The sequence below is a fragment of the Oncorhynchus clarkii genome, chromosome 12 (genome assembly GCF_045791955.1).
Source record: "Oncorhynchus clarkii lewisi isolate Uvic-CL-2024 chromosome 12, UVic_Ocla_1.0, whole genome shotgun sequence".
Taxonomy (NCBI): domain Eukaryota; kingdom Metazoa; phylum Chordata; class Actinopteri; order Salmoniformes; family Salmonidae; genus Oncorhynchus; species Oncorhynchus clarkii.
In genome coordinates this window covers 95,018,812-95,041,772 of record NC_092158.1, presented here as the reverse complement: position 1 = coordinate 95,041,772, position 22,961 = coordinate 95,018,812, and positions in this window count along the sequence as shown.

Sequence of the window (22,961 nt, the reverse complement as noted above, 5' to 3'; positions counted from 1 at the left end):
CGAAGCAAGCAGACACCACAATACAGCAATAGTGTTTATCACACTGTCCCCGGTGCCGAAGCAAGCAGACACCACAATACAGCAATAGTGTTTATCACACTGTCCCCGGTGCCGAAGCAAGCAGACACCACAATACAGCAATAGTGTTTATCACACTGTCCCCGGTGCCGAAGCAAGCAGACACCACAATACAGCAATAGTGTTTATCACACTGTCCCCGGTGCTGAAGCAAGCAGACACCACAATACAGCAATAGTGTTTATCACACTGTCCCCGGTGCTGAAGCAAGCAGACACCACAATACAGCAATAGTGTTTATCACACTGTCCCCGGTGCTGAAGCAAGCAGACACCACAATACAGCAATAGTGTTTATCACACTGTCCCCGGTGCTGAAGCAAGCAGACACCACAATACAGCAATAGTGTTTATCACACTGTCCCCGGTGCTGAAGCAAGCAGACACCACAATACAGCAATAGTGTTTATCACACTGTCCCCGGTGCTGAAGCAAGCAGACACCACAATACAGCAATAGTGTTTATCACACTGTCCCCGGTGCTGAAGCAAGCAGACACCACAATACAGCAATAGTGTTTATCACACTGTCCCCGGTGCTGAAGCAAGCAGACACCACAATACAGCAATAGTGTTTATCACACTGTCCCCGGTGCTGAAGCAAGCAGACACCACAATACAGCAATAGTGTTTATCACACTGTCCCCGGTGCTGAAGCAAGCAGACACCACAATACAGCAATAGTGTTTATCACACTGTCCCCGGTGCTGAAGCAAGCAGACACCACAATACAGCAATAGTGTTTATCACACTGTCCCCGGTGCTGAAGCAAGCAGACACCACAATACAGCAATAGTGTTTATCACACTGTCCCCGGTGCCGAAGCAAGCAGACACCACAATACAGCAATAGTGTTTATCACACTGTCCCCGGTGCCGAAGCAAGCAGACACCACAATACAGCAATAGTGTTTATCACACTGTCCCCGGTGCCGAAGCAAGCAGACACCACAATACAGCAATAGTGTTTATCACACTGTCCCCGGTGCCGAAGCAAGCAGACACCACAATACAGCAATAGTGTTTATCACACTGTCCCCGGTGCTGAAGCAAGCAGACACCACAATACAGCAATAGTGTTTATCACACTGTCCCCGGTGCTGAAGCAAGCAGACACCACAATACAGCAATAGTGTTTATCACACTGTCCCCGGTGCTGAAGCAAGCAGACACCACAATACAGCAATAGTGTTTATCACACTGTCCCCGGTGCTGAAGCAAGCAGACACCACAATACAGCAATAGTGTTTATCACACTGTCCCCGGTGCTGAAGCAAGCAGACACCACAATACAGCAATAGTGTTTATCACACTGTCCCCGGTGCTGAAGCAAGCAGACACCACAATACAGCAATAGTGTTTATCACACTGTCCCCGGTGCTGAAGCAAGCAGACACCACAATACAGCAATAGTGTTTATCACACTGTCCCCGGTGCTGAAGCAAGCAGACACCACAATACAGCAATAGTGTTTATCACACTGTCCCCGGTGCTGAAGCAAGCAGACACCACAATACAGCAATAGTGTTTATCACACTGTCCCCGGTGCTGAAGCAAGCAGACACCACAATACAGCAATAGTGTTTATCACACTGTCCCCGGTGCTGAAGCAAGCAGACACCACAATACAGCAATAGTGTTTATCACACTGTCCCCGGTGCTGAAGCAAGCAGACACCACAATACAGCAATAGTGTTTATCACACTGTCCCCGGTGCTGAAGCAAGCAGACACCACAATACAGCAATAGTGTTTATCACACTGTCCCCGGTGCTGAAGCAAGCAGACACCACAATACAGCAATAGTGTTTATCACACTGTCCCCGGTGCCGAAGCAAGCAGACACCACAATACAGCAATAGTGTTTATCACACTGTCCCCGGTGCTGAAGCAAGCAGACACCACAATACAGCAATAGTGTTTATCACACTGTCCCCGGTGCTGAAGCAAGCAGACACCACAATACAGCAATAGTGTTTATCACACTGTCCCCGGTGCTGAAGCAAGCAGACACCACAATACAGCAATAGTGTTTATCACACTGTCCCCGGTGCTGAAGCAAGCAGACACCACAATACAGCAATAGTGTTTATCACACTGTCCCCGGTGCTGAAGCAAGCAGACACCACAATACAGCAATAGTGTTTATCACACTGTCCCCGGTGCTGAAGCTTCAACATCATTACAGACATTTCTACTTTCTTGTTGTTTCTCTGACTGAAACGTTTGGTTACTGAAATAAAATACATTCCCTATTCCTTCATCCCTTGTATGTATGCATCACGTTCACGTGACCAATAGGGTCTGACCTGTAGACGATCATAATCACAGCGATACATTTGTTATATTTATTATATATCTAGCAGGTTAACCCAGTGGTATATTTATTATATATTTAGCAGGTTAACCCAGTGGTATATTTATTATATATTTAATCCAGTGGTATATTTATTATATATTTAGCAGTTTAACCCAGTGGTATATTTATTACATATTTAGCAGGTTAACCCAGTGGTATATTTATTATATATTTAATCCAGTGGTATATTTATTATATATTTAACCCAGTGGTATATTTATTATATATTTAGCAGGTTAACCCAGTGGTATATTTATTATATATTTAATCCAGTGGTATATTTATTATATATCTAGCAGGTTAACCCAGTGGTATATTTATTATATATTTAGCAGGTTAACCCAGTGGTATATTTATTATATATCTAGCAGGTTAACCCAGTGGTATATTTATTATATATTTAGCTGGTTAACCCAGTGGTATATTTATTATATATTTAGCAGGTTAACCCAGTGGTATATTTATTATATATTTAACAGGTTAACCCAGTGGTATATTTATTATATATTTAGCAGGTTAACCCAGTGGTATATTTATTATATATTTAACCCAGTGGTATATTTATTATATATTTAGCAGGTTAACCCAGTGGTATATTTATTATATATTTAATCCAGTGGTATATTTATTATATATCTAGCAGGTTAACCCAGTGGTATATTTATTATATATTTAGCAGGTTAACCCAGTGGTATATTTATTATATATTTAGCAGTTTAACCCAGTGGTATATTTATTATATATTTAACCCAGTGGTATATTTATTATATATTTAACCCAGTGGTATTTTTATTATATATTTAACCCAGTGATATATTTATTATATATTTAACCCAGTGGTATATTTATTATATATTTAACCCAGTGGTATATTTATTATATATCTAGCAGGTTAAACCAGTGGTATATTTATTATATTTTTAGCAGGTTAACCCAGTGGTATATTTATTATATATTTAATCCAGTGGTATATTTATTATATATTTAGCAGGTTAACCCAGTGATATATTTATTATATATTTAGCAGGTTAACCCAGTGGTATATTTATTATATATTTAGCAGTTTAACCCAGTGGTATATTTATTATATATCTAGCAGTTTAACCCAGTGGTATATTTATTATATATTTAACCCAGTGGTATATTTATTATATATTTAACCCAGTGGTATATTTATTATATATTTAACACAGTGGTATTTTTATTATATATTTAGCAGTTTAACCCAGTGGTATATTTATTATATATTTTACCCAGTGGTATATTTATTATATATTTAACCCAGTGGTATATTTATTATATATTTAACCCAGTGGTATATTTATTATATATTTAACCCAGTGGTATATTTATTATATATTTAGCAGGTTAACCAAGTGGTATATTTATTATATATTTAGCAGGTTAACCCAGTGGTATATTTATTATATATTTAACAGGTTAACCCAGTGGTATATTTATTATATATTTAGCAGGTAAACCCAGTGGTATATTTATTATATATTTATCAGTTTAACCCAGTGGTATATTTATTATATATTTAACACAGTGGTATATTTATTATATATTTAACCCAGTGGTATATTTATTATATATTTAGTAAGTTAACCCAGTGGTATATTTATTATATATTTAGCCCAGTGGTATATTTATTATATATTTAGCAAGTTAACCCAGTGGTATATTTATTATATATTTAGCAAGTTAACCCAGTGGTATATTTATTATATATCTAGCAGGTTAACCCAGTGGTATATTTATTATATATTTAGCAGGTTATCCCAGTGGTATATTTAGCTGGTTGGGATGAATGTTTTATCCTGCAGCGTGGGCTGAATGCAGGGCAGCTATTAAATATGTATATCTGCCACAGTCATGACCTCCTGGCGTATCAACCAGTCATCAATGAATTAACATGATTAATTTCCATAATGCTCTCCGACAACACAACACACTCACCAACACGACACCAACACAGAGTTCTGGGTCTTGCAACAATAGATTTTTCTGCCTTTTATCTGTCCTTATTTGCGTGAAACTCCACCTCTGTGTATTGGTTTAGTGCTATTTGCTGTATCCTCTGTGTGTCATGGTTCACAGACTCCCCACACTGTGTATCGTGGTTCAGTGACTACCCACACTGTGTATCATGGTTCAGTGACCCACCACACTGTGTGTCATGGTTCAGTGACTCCCCACACTGTGTATCATGGTTCAGTGACCCACCAAACTGTGTATCATGGTTCATTGACTCCCCACACTGTGGTGGTTCAGTGACCCACCACACTGTGTATCATGGTTCAGGGACTCCCCACACTGTGTATCATGGTTCAGGGACTCCCCACACTGTGTATCATGGTTCAGTCACTCCCCACACTGTGTATCATGGTTCAGTGACTCCCCACACTGTGTATCATGGTTCAGGGACTCCCCACACTGTGTATCATGGTTCAGTCACTCCCCACACTGTGTATCATGGTTCAGGGACTCCCCACACTGTGTATCATGGTTCAGTGACTCCCCACACTGTGTATCATGGTTCAGTGACTCCCCACACTGTGTATCATGGTTCAGTAACTCCCCACACTGTGTATCATGGTTCAGTGACCCACCACACTGTGTATCATGGTTCAGTGACTCCCCACACTGTGTATCATGGTTCAGTGACTCCCCACACTGTGTATCATGGTTCAGTGACTCCCCACACTGTGTATCATGGTTCAGTGACCCACCACACTGTGTATCATGGTTCAGTGACTCCCCACACTGTGTATCATGGTTCAGTGACCCACCACACTGTGTATCATGGTTCAGTGACTCCCCACACTGTGTATCATGGTTCAGTGACTCCCCACACTGTGTATCATGGTTCAGTGACTCCCCACACTGTGTATCATGGTTCAGTGACCCACCACACTGTGTATCATGGTTCAGTGACTCCCCACACTGTGTATCATGGTTCAGTGACTCCCCACACTGTGTATCATGGTTCAGTGACCCACCACACTGTGTATCATGGTTCAGTGACTCCCCACACTGTGTATCATGGTTCAGTGACCCACCACACTGTGTATCATGGTTCAGTGACTCCCCACACTGTGTGTCATGGTTCAGTGACTCCCCACACTGTATATCATGGTTCAGTGACTCACCACACTGTGTATCATGGTTCAGTGACCCACCACACTGTGTATCATGGTTCAGGGACTCCCCACACTGTGTATCATGGTTCAGTGACTCCCCACACTGTGCGTCAGGTGTGTGTGTTTGTGTGTGCCAGCTGTGTTTGTACCAGGTGTGTGTGTGAAAGCTGTGTTTTATCAGGTGTGTGTGTGAAAGCTGTGTTTTGTATTAGGAGTGTGAAAGCTGTGTTTGTATCAGGAGTGTGAACGCTGTGTTTTGTATCAGGAGTGTGAAAGCTGTGTTTGTGTCAGGTGTGTGAAAGCTGTGTTTGTATCAGGTGTGTGTGCCAGCTGTGTTTGTATCAGGAGTGTGTGAAAGCTGTGTTTGTATCAGGTGTGTGTGAAAGCTGTGTTTGTACCAGGTGTGTGTGAAAGCTGTGTTTTGTATTAGGAGTGTGAAAGCTGTGTTTGTATCAGGAGTGTGAAAGCTGTGTTTTGTACCAGGAGTGTGAACGCTGTGTTTGTATCAGGAGTGTGTGAAAGCTGTGTTTTATCAGGTGTGTGTGAAAGCTGTGTTTGTACCAGGTATGTGTGAAAGCTGTGTTTTGTATTAGGAGTGTGAAAGCTGTGTTTGTATCAGGAGTGTGAAAGCTGTGTTTTGTACCAGGAGTGTGAACGCTGTGTTTTGTATCAGGAGTGTGAAAGCTGTGTTTTATCAGGAGTGTGTGAAAGCTGTGTTTGTATCAGGTGTGTGAAAGCTGTGTTTGTATCAGGAGTGTGAAAGCTGTGTTTGTATCAGGTGTGTGTGCCAGCTGTGTTTGTATCAGGAGTGTGTGAAAGCTGTGTTTTATCAGGTGTGTGTGAAAGCTGTGTTTGTACCAGGTGTGTGTGAGAGCTGTGTTTTGTATTAGGAGTGTGAAAGCTGTGTTTGTATCAGGAGTGTGAAAGCTGTGTTTTGTACCAGGAGTGTGAACGCTGTGTTTTGTATCAGGAGTGTGAAAGCTGTGTTTTATCAGGAGTGTGTGAAAGCTGTGTTTGTATCAGGTGTGTGAAAGCTGTGTTTGTATCAGGAGTGTGAAAGCTGTGTTTGTATCAGGTGTGTGTGCCAGCTGTGTTTGTATCAGGAGTGTGTGAAAGCTGTGTTTTATCAGGTGTGTGTGAAAGCTGTGTTTGTACCAGGTGTGTGTGAGAGCTGTTTTTTGTATTAGGAGTTTGAAAGCTGTGTTTGTATCAGGAGTGTGAAAGCTGTGTTTTGTACCAGGAGTGTGAATGCTGTGTTTTGTATCAGGAGTGTGAAAGCTGTGTTTTATCAGGAGTGAGTGAAAGCTGTGTTTGTATCAGGTGTGTGAAAGCTGTGTTTGTATCAGGAGTGTGAAAGCTGTGTTTGTGTCAGGTGTGTGAAAGCTGTGTTTGTGTCAGGTGTGTGTGCCAGCTGTGTTTGTATCAGCAGTGTGTGAAAGCTGTGTTTTATCAGGTGTGTGAAAGCTGTGTTTGTATCAGGTGTGTGAGAAAGCTGTGTTTTATCAGGAGTGTGAAAGCTGTGTTTGTATCAGGTGTGTGAAAGCTGTGTTTGTATCAGGTGTGTGAAAGCTGTGTTTGTATCAGGTGTGTGTGCCAGATGTGTTTGTATCAGGTGTGTAAAAACTGTGTTTAGCAGGAGTGTGAAATCTGTGTTTGTATCAGGTGTGTGAAAGCTGTGTTTTATCAGGAGTGTGAAAGCTGTGTTTGTATCAGGTGTGTGAAAGCTGTGTTTGTATCAGGTGTGTAAAAGCTGTGTTTGTATCAGGAGTGTGAAAGCTGTGTTTGTACCAGGAGTGTGAAAACTGTGTTTGCATCAGGTGTGTGAAAGCTGTGTTTGTATCAGGTGTGTGTGAAAGCTGTGTTTGTATCAGGTGTGTCTGCCAGCTGTGTTTGTATCAGGAGTGTAAAAGCTGTGTTTGTATCAGGTGTGTGTGAAAGCTGTGTTTGTATCAGGTGTGTGAAAGCGGTGTTTGTATCAGGAGTGTGAAAGCTGTGTTTGTATCAGGAGTGTGAAAGGTGTGTTTGTATCAGGAGTGTGAAAGCTGTGTTTTGTCAGGTGTGTGTGAAAGCTGTGTTTTATCAGGTGTGTGTGAAAGCTGTGTTTTATCAGGTGTGTGTGAAAGCTGTGTTTGTATCAGGTGTGTGTGCCAGCTGTGTTTGTATCAGGAGTGTGTGAAAGCTGTGTTTTATCAGGTGTGTGTGAAAGCTGTGTTTGTACCAGGTGTGTGTGAGAGCTGTGTTTTGTATTAGGAGTGTGAAAGCTGTGTTTGTATCAGGAGTGTGAAAGCTGTGTTTTGTACCAGGAGTGTGAACGCTGTGTTTTGTATCAGGAGTGTGAAAGCTGTGTTTTATCAGGAGTGTGTGAAAGCTGTGTTTGTATCAGGTGTGTGAAAGCTGTGTTTGTATCAGGAGTGTGAAAGCTGTGTTTGTATCAGGTGTGTGTGCCAGCTGTGTTTGTATCAGGAGTGTGTGAAAGCTGTGTTTTATCAGGTGTGTGTGAAAGCTGTGTTTGTACCAGGTGTGTGTGAGAGCTGTTTTTTGTATTAGGAGTTTGAAAGCTGTGTTTGTATCAGGAGTGTGAAAGCTGTGTTTTGTACCAGGAGTGTGAACGCTGTGTTTTGTATCAGGAGTGTGAAAGCTGTGTTTTATCAGGAGTGAGTGAAAGCTGTGTTTGTATCAGGTGTGTGAAAGCTGTGTTTGTATCAGGAGTGTGAAAGCTGTGATGGTGTCAGGTGTGTGAAAGCTGTGTTTGTGTCAGGTGTGAGTGCCAGCTGTATTTGTATCAGCAGTGTGTGAAAGCTGTGTTTTATCAGGTGTGTGAAAGCTGTGTTTGTATCAGGTGTGTGAGAAAGCTGTGTTTTATCAGGAGTGTGAAAGCTGTGTTTGTATCAGGTGTGTGAAAGCTGTGTTTGTATCAGGTGTGTGAAAGCTGTGTTTGTATCAGGTGTGTGTGCCAGATGTGTTTGTATCAGGTGTGTAAAAACTGTGTTTAGCAGGAGTGTGAAATCTGTGTTTGTATCAGGTGTGTGAAAGCTGTGTTTTATCAGGAGTGTGAAAGCTGTGTTTGTATCAGGTGTGTGAAAGCTGTGTTTGTATCAGGTGTGTAAAAGCTGTGTTTGTATCAGGAGTGTGAAAGCTGTGTTTGTACCAGGAGTGTGAAAACTGTGTTTGCATCAGGTGTGTGAAAGCTGTGTTTGTATCAGGTGTGTGTGAAAGCTGTGTTTGTATCAGGTGTGTCTGCCAGCTGTGTTTGTATCAGGAGTGTAAAAGCTGTGTTTGTATCAGGTGTGTGTGAAAGCTGTGTTTGTATCAGGTGTGTGAAAGCGGTGTTTGTATCAGGAGTGTGAAAGCTGTGTTTGTATCAGGAGTGTGAAAGGTGTGTTTGTATCAGGAGTGTGAAAGCTGTGTTTTGTCAGGTGTGTGTGAAAGCTGTGTTTTATCAGGTGTGTGTGAAAGCTGTGTTTTATCAGGTGTGTGTGAAAGCTGTGTTTGTATCAGGTGAGTCTGCCAGCTGTGTTTGTATCAGGTGTGTAAAAGCTGTGTTTGTATCAGGTGTGTGAAAGCTGTGTTTTGTATCAGGTGTGTGAAAGCTGTGTTTGTATCAGGAGTGGGAAAGCTGTGTTTGTATCAGGAGTGTGAAAGCTGTGTTTTATCAGGTGTGTGTGAAAGCTGTGTTTGTATCAGGTGTGTGTGAAAGCTGTGTTATATCAGGTGTGTAAAAGCTGTGTGTATCAGGTGTGTGTGCCAGCTGTATGTGTTTTGGCTCTATGAGGCTGAGGCTCTTAGACACAGTTTAGCAGCAGCTCAGCCCGCCTGCATTATTCAGCCACGACTGAGCCCCAGGATAGGGTTACCCCAAGCAGTACAGCTGATACATTAAGGTGCCCTTTGCAACTATAACGGGCCACACAAACACATACACTACACACACCTGGCACACACACACGCTGTGAGGCGGTGACAGGTCCCAGGGCTGAGGTGAACGGGGGACGGAGGCTCCATAACCAGAGAGAGTGTCGTCTCGGCTCAGTGGGAGAGACACAAAGGACTGCTGCGGGACACAAAGGAACGCTGACGTGGGATATGCTTTCTCACACACCTGACGCACACCTGACACACCGTGTGTAGGAGAGGATACCCCTGAGCAGGGGAGTCTCTCAGACGCACTTCTCTCTGTGTGGGGGGAAACTGCTGCCAAAACTCAGGCAGCAGCCAAGAAGACAACCAACGGCTGCAGAGCACCGACAGAACACTGGCAGAAAACTGGAAGAGCACCGACAGAACACTGGCAGAACACTGGCAGAACACTGGCAGAACACTGGCAGAACACTGGCAGAAAACTGGAAGAGCACCGACAGAACACTGGCAGAACACTGGCAGAACACTGACAGAACACTGGCAGAAAACTGGCAGAACACTGGCAGAACACTGGAAAAACACTGACAGAATACTGGCAGAACACTGACAGAACACTGGCAGAACACTGACAGAACACTGGCAGAAAACTGGCAGAACACTGGCAGAACACTGGAAAAACACTGACAGAATACTGGCAGAACACTGACAGAACACTGGCAGAACACTGACAGAACACTGGCAGAACACTGGCAGAAAACTGGAAGAGCACCGACAGAACACTGGCAGAACACTGGCAGAACACTGGCAGAACACTGACAGAACACTGACAGAACACTGGCAGAACACTGGCAGAACACTGGCAGAACACTGGCAGAACACTGGAAAAACACTGACAGAATACTGGCAGAAAACTGGCAGAACACTGACAGAACACTGACAGAACACTGGCAGAAAACTGGCAGAACACTGACAGAACACTGACAGAACACTGGAAAAACACCGACAGAATACTGGCAGAAAACTGGCAGAACACTGGAAAAACAAAGACAGAACACTGGCAGAACACTGGCAGAACACTGGCAGAACACAGACAGAACACTGGCAGAACACTGACAGAACACTGGCAGAACACTGGCAGAACACAGACAGAACACTGACAGAACACTGACAGAACAAAGACAGAACACTGACAGAACACTGACAGAACACTGTCAGAACACTGGCAGAACACTGACAGAACACTGACAGAACACTGACAGAACACTGACAGAACACTGGCAGAACACTGTCAGAACACTGTCAGAACACTGGCAGAACACTGGCAGAACACTGGCAGAACACAGACAGAACACTGACAGAACACTGGCAGAACACTGACAGAACACTGGCAGAACACAGACAGAACACTGTCAGAACACAGACAGAACACTCGGACAATGGGAGACAGTCTGAGGACGATACAGCTGACATATCTGGAGCATTTTTAAACCACAGATGAAACACTTTTGATTCTTTCTGTCTGGAAATATCCTGTATGATCATTCCTGCTATGCTAGACTGTCTGGACCCTTCTGGGCTGTTTTCAAGGGGACTTGTCTATTGAGTCTGTGTGGTAAGTGTGGCTGATGGTATCAGCCTGGTGTACAGTAGGCCAGTAGTGAACAAGCCTCTGGCTGCCTGGTGTGGTACAGTAGTGAACGATGGGAGCTGTGCTGTAAGGAGCCCCAGTGTGGATCAGTCTGCTAGACTACAGAGCTGTACTGTGTGCTGTAAGGAGCCCCAGTGTGGATCAGTCTGCTAGACTACAGAGCTGTACTGTGTGCTGTAAGGAGCCCCAGTGTGTATCAGTCTGCTAGACTACAGAGCTGTACTGTGTGCTGTAAGGAGCCCCAGTGTGGATCAGTCTGCTAGACTACAGAGCTGTACTGTGTGCTGTAAGGAGCCCCAGTGTGGATCAGTCTGCTAGACTACAGAGCTGTCTGACTCTGAGAAGTAATGTGACCAACCGCTGACCGCTGTGATTCAGACTCCGTTACTAGATCGTGTTTTGGATGGCATTGGTTTGGTTGGGCTGTTTTTTCAGTTCACGTTACAGTCTTCACAGAGAAGAGTGGGTCTGAGGCTTAGCTTCATTCAGACAGAGACAGACAGACAGGAGGAGATGCTGCTGTGTTTGACGGCCAGGTGGACAGCAACCCTCTGACCGGCTCCATCTCCCTCTAGCAGGATCCCTGGCCTGAGACAACATGCCACCTAAGAAAGGAGCAGCAGCCAAGAAAGGAGGAGGGAAGGAGGACAAGAAAGGAGGAGGGAAGGAGGACAAGAAAGGAGGGAAGAAAGAGGAGCCGGCTAAAGATAAAGCAAAGGATGATGGGAAGAAAGGTAAAGGAAAGAAGTCAGAGGAGGAGGAGGAGGAGGTGCCAAGCGAGGAGGAAGAGGAGGATGAACAGAGTGAGGAAGAGCAGAAAGCTCCACCGCCACAGAAAGGGAAGGGGAAGGTCGCTCTGAAGGGAGCCTCTAAAGCCGTAGCCATGAAGGCTATGGTCAAGCCGCCCCCCAAACGAGGCCAGCCCCCGCCCCCCGAGGACGACGACGACGAGGAGGACGAGGAGGTGAAGAAGCCTCAGATGAAGAAGATGGGAGTGTTGAACCTGAAGAAGATGACTCAGGGGAACATCAAGGGAACCAAGGCCATGATGGGGTTCACTGCCGAGGGACAGAAGAAGACAGTCGCCGCCCAGAAGGTCCAGAAGAAACAGGAAGCCAAGTCTCACCTGAAGGCTCTGAGCGGTCTGACCGGTAAGGCCTTGCCCTTCTCTGCCTCCGCACCTAAAAACCCCCCGCCGCCGGTGAAGACCCAGCCCAAGAGGAACATGAAGAGCACGTCTCGTCTGTTCCTCAGGATGTCAGGACATAAGAAGACCAAACCTCCCACCAACACCAAGCAGATCCTAGGCACCACTAAGTTCTTCGCTGGCTTCGGGAAATCCAAATCTCCTCCTCCGGAGAAGCCAGCGCTGCCCAGCACCTCCAAGTTCTCCATGTTCACCAGGAAGGAGGAGAAGCCCAAAGAGCCTCCTGGTAAGAAGGGCCTGCTGCTGTCTAACCTGGGGGCCCGTGGCCCCGCCGCCTCAGAGCAGGCTAAAGGACTGGGGGGGAAGTTTAAAGGAATGTTTGTCAAGAAGAAGGACGAGAGCTCTGAGTCTGGGTTTAAGAGTAAAGGCTGGATGCTGGGGAGGATAGCGGGAGCTACTAACTGGCTGACTGGGAGATTCCTGTCCTCTAAGGGCCAGGGGCGTCTGAGGGCTAGTAAGAAGCTGTCGTTCGCCACGCGGGACCCCCGTGCCAGGCTGAGTGGGGGCTACTACAACGAGGACTATGAGGATGATGAGGAAGAGGAAGAATTCACCTATGATGAAGATGAGTACGACCAGAGGTCCCGAGGTCGTTACGGACGACCTTTAACCTACGCCTCCTACGACCCCTACGGAGAGGTCACAGAATACTGCGAGGACAAGTACGGTTACTACGACGACAAGGGCAACTACTACGACTACTACAGCGAGGACGACTATGAGTACCGTGATGATGAGGTGGAGTACTACGACCCGTACCGTTACTACGATGACGGGTTTGACTACCTCGACCACAGGCAGGGGTTGACGATGGAGGAGTATTGTTACTACGGCGACGATGGTCTGGAGTACTACTATGGCGATGACGGACTGCTGTATCCGATGGAGACGGGGGCATACGGTTACTACTACGACACTAACGAGATGTTGGATTACTATGACGACCAGTTGGGCTATTACAACCCGCAGTACCTGGATTATGGGATGTCTGAGCAGTATGGGATGTTGCCGGGTTACGATGGTTTCTATCTGTCAGACCAGTCCCTCCTGTACCACACAGACCCTGCTGCTGGGATGATGGGATATGCTGCTGTTGATCAGTTCAACCCCTATCCCCCCTACCCGCTCCACCAAGCCTACCCTCAGCCCTACCCTTTCCCCATGGAAGCTGTTCTGGAGTCAGTGCAGCCGGGGGTGGTGTACGGGGCTGACCAGCTGTCCTACCCAGCAACTGTCCCAGGATCAGACCAGTTCCGGCTGCCGCGGCCGCAGGTCAGGCTGTTTGGCAAGGAGAGATTAGAGGTTGGCCACACCCCCTCCTCCCCTCACCTGGCCCTCAAAGACCTGGACATTATGTCAGAGATCCAGTACGAGCCGCTCCCCCTCCCCGAGTACACCCCCAGATCTCACCCCCGGCCTCCCTCCCCAACCCCCACAGCCAAGCTCATCCAGCAGGCCCACGGCCGCACCCCTCTCTCTGCCTCCCCCAGCCGGATCTCCCTCACCCCTGTTGGGGTGACACAGCTCCCACTTCATGACCCCCCCTTCTATCACCACTCCCCCATACCTCTAGAGCCTGTGTTCGAGCAATACACCCCACAGATGGGAGAGATCTCAGGGATGGGACCCTATCCAACCATGGCTTCACCTTATCCATCGATGGCTCCACAGATGGGAGAGATCTCAGGGATGGGACCCTATCCACTCATGGCTTCTCCTTATCCATCGATGGCTCCACAGAGGGCCACCCCATTTTCTCCCATGTTTTCCCCAATGCCAGTGCGTCGTCTCGGCTCTCTCCCCTCAGCTCAGCTCTCTCTAAGGCCTGGTTCTCCAGGTATGGGGCGCGTCCCTCATCCCACTCACCCCATGGACCCCCACCTCTCCCCTCGGCTCTCCAGGAGGGGGATTCCTCCCCCCCATCTGCCCCCCTCTCCGCTAGCCAGGAGGCGCACCTCCCCCCCCTCCTCGCCCCTCCCATCCAGACGAGTCCCCTCCCTCAGGGCTCAGAGTCAGCCGTCCAGGAGGAGGAGACTCCTCTCTCACCCGTGTCACCCGTCTCCCCCCTGCTCCCCCCTGGCCAGTCCCCCCTCCTCCCCCCGAGGATCCCTGAGGAAAAGGAGCCCTCCTCATTCCCCCAGGCCCTCCTCCCCTCCTCTCTCCAGAGCTCGCCTGATTGGAGGAAGGAAGCAAGGAAGCACCTTGTCTCGCCCCTCCTCCCCCTCTGCCTCCCCTCTCAGAAGGAACCCCCCCCTCGGGGAATACAGACCCCTGTCTCCAACATTCCGTCCTGCCTCCCCCTCCCCTAACCTCTCTTCCCCCCGCCGACTCTCTTCTCCCACCCCCTCCTGTATGTCCAGCCGCCCCCTCCCTTCCCGCACCTCCACACGGCACCTCAGAGGGGGTCGTGGCCAGGTGCCCATGGGGGCGGTGAAGCCCTCGCCAGGTAACCCCTACCTGCAGAGACGTAGTCGGCACAGCACCCCTCTCACCCAAAACGTGGCTCCCTTCAGGTCGTCGGTTCACAGCGTCCCCGAGGGCCAACCCCCCCCAGCAGGACAGCTGCAGGGCCCCGGCCCCCCCATGTTGGCACGCTCAGTGTCCCGGCCGGGAGGGGTCAGGGAGTCGCAGCGGACCCCCCAGGGAGGTTTCCATCGCCCCGTAGGGAGGGGCCACCCTCTCGTCCGCATGCCCAGGAACCCTCCTCCTGGCAGGCAGTCGTTCAGAGGCCGTCCTCTCTCCCCCCAGCCCTCCATGAAGCAGCAGGGTGTTCCTCTCTCTCCACAGCCCTCTGTTAGACACCCCTCCTCCCCACAACACAAGCAACCCTCTTCCCCCCTGCCGCCCCGTGCCCCCTCTCCCTTCCACCACTTCCCCCCAGCCTCCTTCAGACCTCCCCCCCACCACCCCAGTCTCCCCCATCACTCCCAGGTCGTGACCCAGTACAACCACACTATGGAGCCAGGGGCCTCTCCCTTACTGACCAACGCTCACCTTAGAGGAGTAAACTACACCTCCCCTCAGCAGCGGCCCCCCTCCCCCCATCCCTCCCTCCGTTACGATCCTCGTTCCTCCCCCCTCCAGAACTCTTACCTGCGTAACACGTCCTATAGTTCACCTGTACAGAGAGGCCCCTCCCCCTCGCCCGGTGGCCAGCTGATGATGTCATATGATGGACAGGTTAGCCAGGGTTCCTCCCCCCAGCTGTCTAACGCCTTACAGCAGAACACTAACCTGTCTAACGCCTCCTACTCCTACCCCCTGGCCTCCTCTCCTCTCCAGAGGAATGCCTCCCTCTACACCCCCGTCCTCTCCCCCTATCAGACCCAGTCCTCCTCATCTCGTCTCTCCAGCACCGTGCTCAGCCCTCGGCTCCGCAACGCTTCCTACGCCTCCCCCGCTCTTCACAGACCTCCTCCACCCTCCTCCCCCACGCTGTCCACCACTCTTAGCACCTCCCACCACCTACAGGGGTCAGCGTTCCGCCTACCCGACGGTTCCGTGATGATGTCGGGGGGTTCCGAGGGGAACAAGAGCAGTGGAGGTTCTCCCGGTTCTGTCTCTCTGATGTCTAATGCTCTGCAGAACACTAGCATGAGACAAGCTACCTACCGTCTACCAGACGGTTCTCTGGTCACCAGGACTGAACCCAATCCTCAACCATCCTCCTTCTCTCCAAACCTCTCCTCCGCTCTCCTCAACCCCAACATGCAACAGGCTATGTATAAATTACCAGATGGGACGCTAGTAACCCAGAACGAGCCTCAACCGATTCCCTCTCCCTCCTTCTCTCCGAATCTCTCCTCAGCTCTTCTCAACCCAAACCTCCGCCAGGCTACGTACAGATTACCGGATGGAACTCTAGTAACCAGGACTGAACAAACTCCTCAGCCATCCTCTCCTAACCTCTCCTCTGCCCTCCTCAACCAGAATCTTACCAAGGCTACATACCGTCTACCAGACGGAACTCTAGTAACCAGGAACGAGCCTCCACAACCATCTCCTAACCTCTCCTCTGCCCTCCTCAACCAGAATCTTACCAAGGCTACATACCGTCTACCAGACGGAACTCTAGTAACCAGGAACGAGCCTCCACAACCTTCTCCTAACCTCTCCTCTGCCCTACTCAACCAGAATCTTACCAAGGCTACATACCGTCTACCAGACGGAACTCTAGTAACCAGGAACGAGCCTCCACAACCATCTCCTAACCTCTCCTCTGCCCTCCTCAACCAGAATCTTACCAAGGCTACATACCGTCTACCAGACGGAACTCTAGTAACCAGGAACGAGCCTCCACAACCTTCTCCTAACCTCTCCTCTGCTCTCCTCAACCAGAATCTTACCAAGGCTACATACCGTCTACCAGACGGAACTCTAGTAACCAGGAACGAGCCTCCACAACCTTCTCCTAACCTCTCCTCTGCTCTCCTCAACCAGAATCTTACCAAGGCTACATACCGTCTACCAGACGGAACTCTAGTAACCAGGAACGAGCCTCCACAACCTTCTTCTCCTAACCTCTCCTCTGCCCTCCTCAACCAGAATCTTACCAAGGCTACATACCGTCTACCAGACGGAACTCTAGTAACCAGGAACGAGCCTCCACAACCTTCTCCTAACCTCTCCTCTGCTCTCCTCAACCAGAATCTTACCAAGGCTACATACAGATTACCTGATGGAACTCTAGTAACCAGGAACGAGCCTCCACAACCTTCTTCTCCTAACCTCTCCTCTGCTCTCCTCAACCCTAACGTCCGTGGAGCCTCCTATAGTGGGGGGTCTCTGGCCCCCCCTAGCCCCTCCCCCAACCTGTCCAATGCTCTCCAGAACCAGAACCTGCGTTCCGCCACTTACAGACTACCTGATGGGACCTTAGTGACCCGGGCCCAGCCTAGCACTCCCCAGCTCTCCAACGCTCTACAGAACCAGAACCTGCGTTCAGCTACGTACAGACTTCCTGACGGGAGCCTGATGACGAGACCTGTTCCCGCCACCCCCCAGCTTGGCAATGCCCTACAGAACCAGAACCTCCGTGGGGCCTCCTACCGCCTGCCCTCCTCGCTGGAGGAGCCTGGAGGGGGGCGATACGCCGTGGTCATGCCCCAGGTCCAGGGCTCTGGGCCGGGGCAAGGGTCAGGGCATCACTGGGCTCAGGGCCCAGGGATGGGGACACAGCCTAGGGGTCCAGGGGAGCAGGTGGATGTGTGGGGGTTAGAGACAGTGCTGCCCCACCCCACTGTCCAGAACCTCACCAAGTGGTCCATGTACCGGGATGAGGAGCTGCTGGATCCCCCGGGGCCCCCCCACCATGGACAGAGAGAGATGGACCTGGAGCCGGACTGGGCTCCTAACAGGGAAGGGGAACCCACTGGGCCCTGGTACGATAAGGTAATACTGGGGTAACTATAGAGCCCACTGGGCCCTGGTATAATAAGGTAATACTGGTTTAACCATAGAACCCACTGGGCCCTGGTATGACGAGGTAATACTGGTTTAACTATAGAACCCACTGGACCCTGGTATGATAAGATAATACTGGTTTAACTATAGAACCCACTGGGCCCTGGTATGACGAGGTAATACTGGTTTAACTATAGAACCCACTGGGCCCTGGTATGACGAGGTAATACTGGTTTAACTATAGAACCCACTGGGCCCTGGTATGACGAGGTAATACTGGTTTAACTATAGAACCCACTGGGCCCTGGTATGACAACGTAATACTGGTTTAACTATAGAACCCACTGGGCCCTGGTATGATAAGGAAGTACTGGTTTAACTATAGAACCCACTGGGCCCTGGTATGACGAGGCAATACTGGTTTAACTATAGAACCCACTGGGCCCTGGTATGATAAGGTAATACTGGTTTAACTATAGAACCCACTGGGCCCTGGTATGACGAGGCAATACTGGTTTAACTATAGAACCCACTGGGCCCTGGTATGACGAGGTAATACTGGTTTAACTATAGAACCCACTGGGCCCTGGTATGACGAGGTAATACTGGTTTAACTATAGAACCCACTGGGCCCTGGTATGATAAGGTAATACTGGTTTAACTATAGAACCCACTGGGCCCTGGTATGATAAGGTAATACTGGTTTAACTATAGAACCCACTGGGCCCTGGTATGACGAGGCAATACTGGTTTAACTATAGAACCCACTGGGCCCTGGTATGACGAGGTAATACTGGTTTAACTATAGAACCCACTGGGCCCTGGTATGATAAGGTAATACTGGTTTAACTATAGAACCCACTGGGCCCTGGTATGACAACGTAATACTGGTTTAACCATAGAACCCACTGGGCCCTGGTATGATAAGGTAATACTGGTTTAACTATAGAACCCACTGGGCCCTGGTATGACAACGTAATACTGGTTTAACCATAGAACCCACTGGGCCCTGGTATGACGAGGCAATACTGGTTTAACTATAGAACCCACTGGGCCCTGGTATGATAAGGTAATACTGGTTTAACTATAGAACCCACTGGGCCCTGGTATGACGAGGTAATACTGGTTTAACTATAGAACCCACTGGGCCCTGGTATGATAAGGTATTACCGTAATACTGAAAATACTGTTAATACAGTAAGCTTTTACTGTTATGATATGGTAATACATGAAGCTACTACTGGTATGATATGGTAATACAGTAAGCTACTACTGGTATGACATGGTAATACAGTAAGCTACTACTGGTATGATATGGTAATACAGTAAGCTACTACTGGTATGATATGGTAATACAGTAAGCTACTACTGGTATGATATGGTAATACAGTAAGCTACTACTGATACGATAAGGTAATACAGTACGCCACTACTGGTATGATATGGTAATACAGTACGCCACTACTGGTATGATATGGTAATACAGTAAGCCACTACTGGTATGATATGGTAATAAAGTAGGCTAATACTGGTATGATAAGGTAATACAGTAAGCTACTACTGGTATGATATGGTAATACAGTAAGCTACTACTGGTATGATAAGGTAATACAGTAAGCTACTACTGGTATGATATGGTAATATAGTAAGCTACTACTGGTATGATAAGGTAATACAGTAAGCTACTACTGGTATGATATGGTAATACAGTAAGCTACTACTGGTATGATAAGGTAATACAGTAAGCTACTACTGGTATGATATGGTAATATAGTAAGCTACTACTGGTATGATAAGGTAATACAGTACGCCACTACTGGTATGAGAAGGGAATACAGTACGCCACTACTGGTATGAGAAGGTAATACCGGTGATATTTATACTACTGGTACGATGAGATAATACAGTAACCTACTATTGGTACGAGAAGGTAATACAGTAAACTGCCTCTGGTACGATATGGTAGTACAGTAATCCTCTACTGTAATGATAAGGTAATACAGTAGGCTGCTACTGATACGGTATGGTAAAACAGTAAGCCACTACTGTAATGATAAGGTAATATAGTAGGCTACTACTGTTGTGATAAGGTAATACAGTAGGCTGCTACTGATACGGTATGGTAAAACAGTAAGCCACTACTGTAATGATAAGGTAATACAGTAGGCTACTACTGTTGTGATAAGGTAATACAGTAGGCTACTACTGTTGTGATAAGGTAATACAGTAGGCTACTACTGTTGTGATAAGGTAATACAGTAGGCTACTACTGGTACGGTGCATTAATACTGGTACTATTGGTAATACTGCTACTACTGTTATGATAAGGTAATACAGTAGGCTACTACTGGTATGATAAGGTAATACTGTTACTACTGGTAATACTGGTACGATGAGGTCATACAGCAGACTACTACTGTTATGATAAGGTAATACAGTAGGCTACTACTGTTATGATAAGGAAATACAGTAGGCTACTACTGTTATGATAAGGTAATACAGTAGGCTACTACTGGTATGATAAGGTAGTACTGGTACTACTGGTACTACTGGTACGATGAGGTCATACAGTAGGCTGCTACTGTTATGATAAGGTAATACTGGTACTACTGGTGCAATAAGGTACATTTGTTATTACTGGCACTACTGGTACAATAAGTTAACACTCAATCAGTTGGAAAACTTCCAGTTTGGTGTGGCGCCATTTCCGTTCCAATTTTCTGGAAGCTTGCTTCAGAGCTCGGGTATTTTCTGTATATCAGGGAGCTAGTTTCTTATGACAAATGTTTTTAGTTTTTAGGGGTGCGACTGCATCTAGGGTATTGCGCAAGGTTAAATTGAGTTCCTCAGTTAGGTGGTTAACTGATTTTTGTCCTCTTATGTCCTTGGGGAAGGCAGAGGGAGTCTGGAAGGGAATCAAGGAATCTTTGGGTTGTCTGAGAATTTATAGCACGGCTTTTGATGATCCTTGGTTGGGGTCTGAGCAGATTATTTGATGTGATTGCAAACTTAATAAAATGGTGGTCCGATAGTCCAGGATTATGAGGAAAAACATTAAGATCCACAACGTTTATTCCATGGGACAAAACTAGGTCCAGAGTATGACTGTGACAGTGAGTGGGTCCAGAGACATGTTGGACAAAACCCACTGAGTCAATGATTGCTCCGAAAGCCTTTTGGAGTGGGTCTGTGGATTTTTTCCATGTGAATATTAAAGTCCCCAAAAATTTGAATATTATCTGCCATGACTACAAGGTTTGATTGGAATTCAGGGAATATGGCCCAGGAGGCCTGTAAACAGTAGCTATAAAAAAAATAGATTTGGCTCCATAGATTTCATGGCTAGAAGCTCAAAAGACAAAAACTGTAACGCACTTCTATAAGTAGTGGGTGTGGAGTCAGGCACAGGAAGCAGAGAGTAAAGAACAATGTTTTATTCCGGGGCAGGAAAAATGGCCAAAACACCAGGCGCAATAACAAGACCGTCCCAAAACCAACCAGAAAACAAAGGAAACAACCACAAACATAAACAGAGGAAAAATAAGCCCGCACAAAGAGCAGACATTACCAGCTTAAATAGCCCAACTAAAACCTAAACAAGAAACAGGTGTAACCAATAAGACAAAACAAACAGAAAAGGGAAAGGGGTCGGTGGCAGCTAGTAGACCGGTGACAACGATCACCGAGCGCCGCCCGAACAGGGAGAGGACAAAAAATGAGTTTTTTGTTGTTATAAATTGACATTTGCTATCGTAAATGTTAGCTACACCTCCGCCTTTGCGGGATGAGTAGGGGATATGGTCACTAGTGTGACACAGTTACACTCGCCAGTTTTGGCTTTAGCCAGCACCATCTTCAGATTGTCCTTAACGTCGGTAGCCCTGCCCCCTGGTAAACAGTGTATGATCGTTGGATGATTCGTTTTAAGTCTAATACTGCGTGTAATGGAGTCACCAATGTCTAAGGTTTTCAATTTGTCAGAGCTAATGATGGGAGGCTTTGGCATCTCAGACCCCGTTACGGGAGGAGTAGAGACGAGAAGGCTCGGCCTCGGACTCCGACTCGTTGCTTAATGGGGAAAACCGGTTGAAAGTTTCTGTCGGCTGAATGAGCGACACCGAAGCCATGAGAAAATTGTCTGGCTGCGGGGACCGTGCGAGGGGATTTATACTACTATCTGTACTTACTGGTGGCACAGACGCTGTTTCATCCTTTCCTACACTTAAATTACTCTTACCTAACTATTGTGTATGAAGCTGGGCTTGCAGCACGGCTATCCTCGCCGTAAGGTGATCGTTCTCCTGTATATTATGTGTACAGTGACTGCAATTAGAAAGCATCATGTTAATGTTACTACTTAGCTTCGGCTGTTGGAGGTCCTGACGAACCACGTCCAGATAAAGCTTACGGAGTGAAAAAGTTGAATGAAAAACTTGAGCGAGGGGAAAACAAAAAATATAAACGGTAATTAAAAAGTAAAAACCGTGAAGTTGTCAGGTAGCAAAGTAAGGTTAGCAACAAAACGCAAAGCAATACATCAAATCAAATGTATTTGTCACATACACATGGTTAGCAGATTTTAATGCGAGTGTAGCGAAATGCTTGTGCTTCTAGTTCCGACAATGCAGTAATAACCAACGCGTAATCTAACCTAACAATTCCAAAACTACTACCTTATACACACAAGTGTAAAGGGATAAAGAATATGTACATAAAGATATATGAATGAGTGATGGTACAGAGCGGCATAGGCAAGATGCAGTAGATGGTATCGAGTACAGTATGTACATATGAGATGAGTAATGTAGGGTATGTAAACATTATATTAAGTAGCATTGTTTAAAGTGGCTAGTGATATATTTTACATCAATTTTCATCAATTCCCATTATTAAAGTGGCTGGAGTTGAGTCAGTGTGTTGGCAGCAGCCACTCAATGTTAGTGGTGGCTGTTTAACAGTCTGATGGCCTTGAGATAGAAGCTGTTTTTCAGTCTCTCGGTCCCTGCTTTGATGCACCTGTACTGACCTCGCCTTCTGGATGATAGCGGGGTGAACAGGCAGTGGCTCGGGTGGTTGTTGTCCTTGATGATCTTTATGGCCTTCCTGTGACTCGGGTGGTGTAGGTGTTCTGGAGGGCAGGTAGTTTGCCCCCGGTGATGCGTTGTGCAGACCTCATTACCCTCTGGAGAGCCTTCCGGTTCTTGGCGGAGCAGTTGCCGTACCAGGCGGTGATACAGCCCGCCAGGATGCTCTCGATTGTGCATCTGTA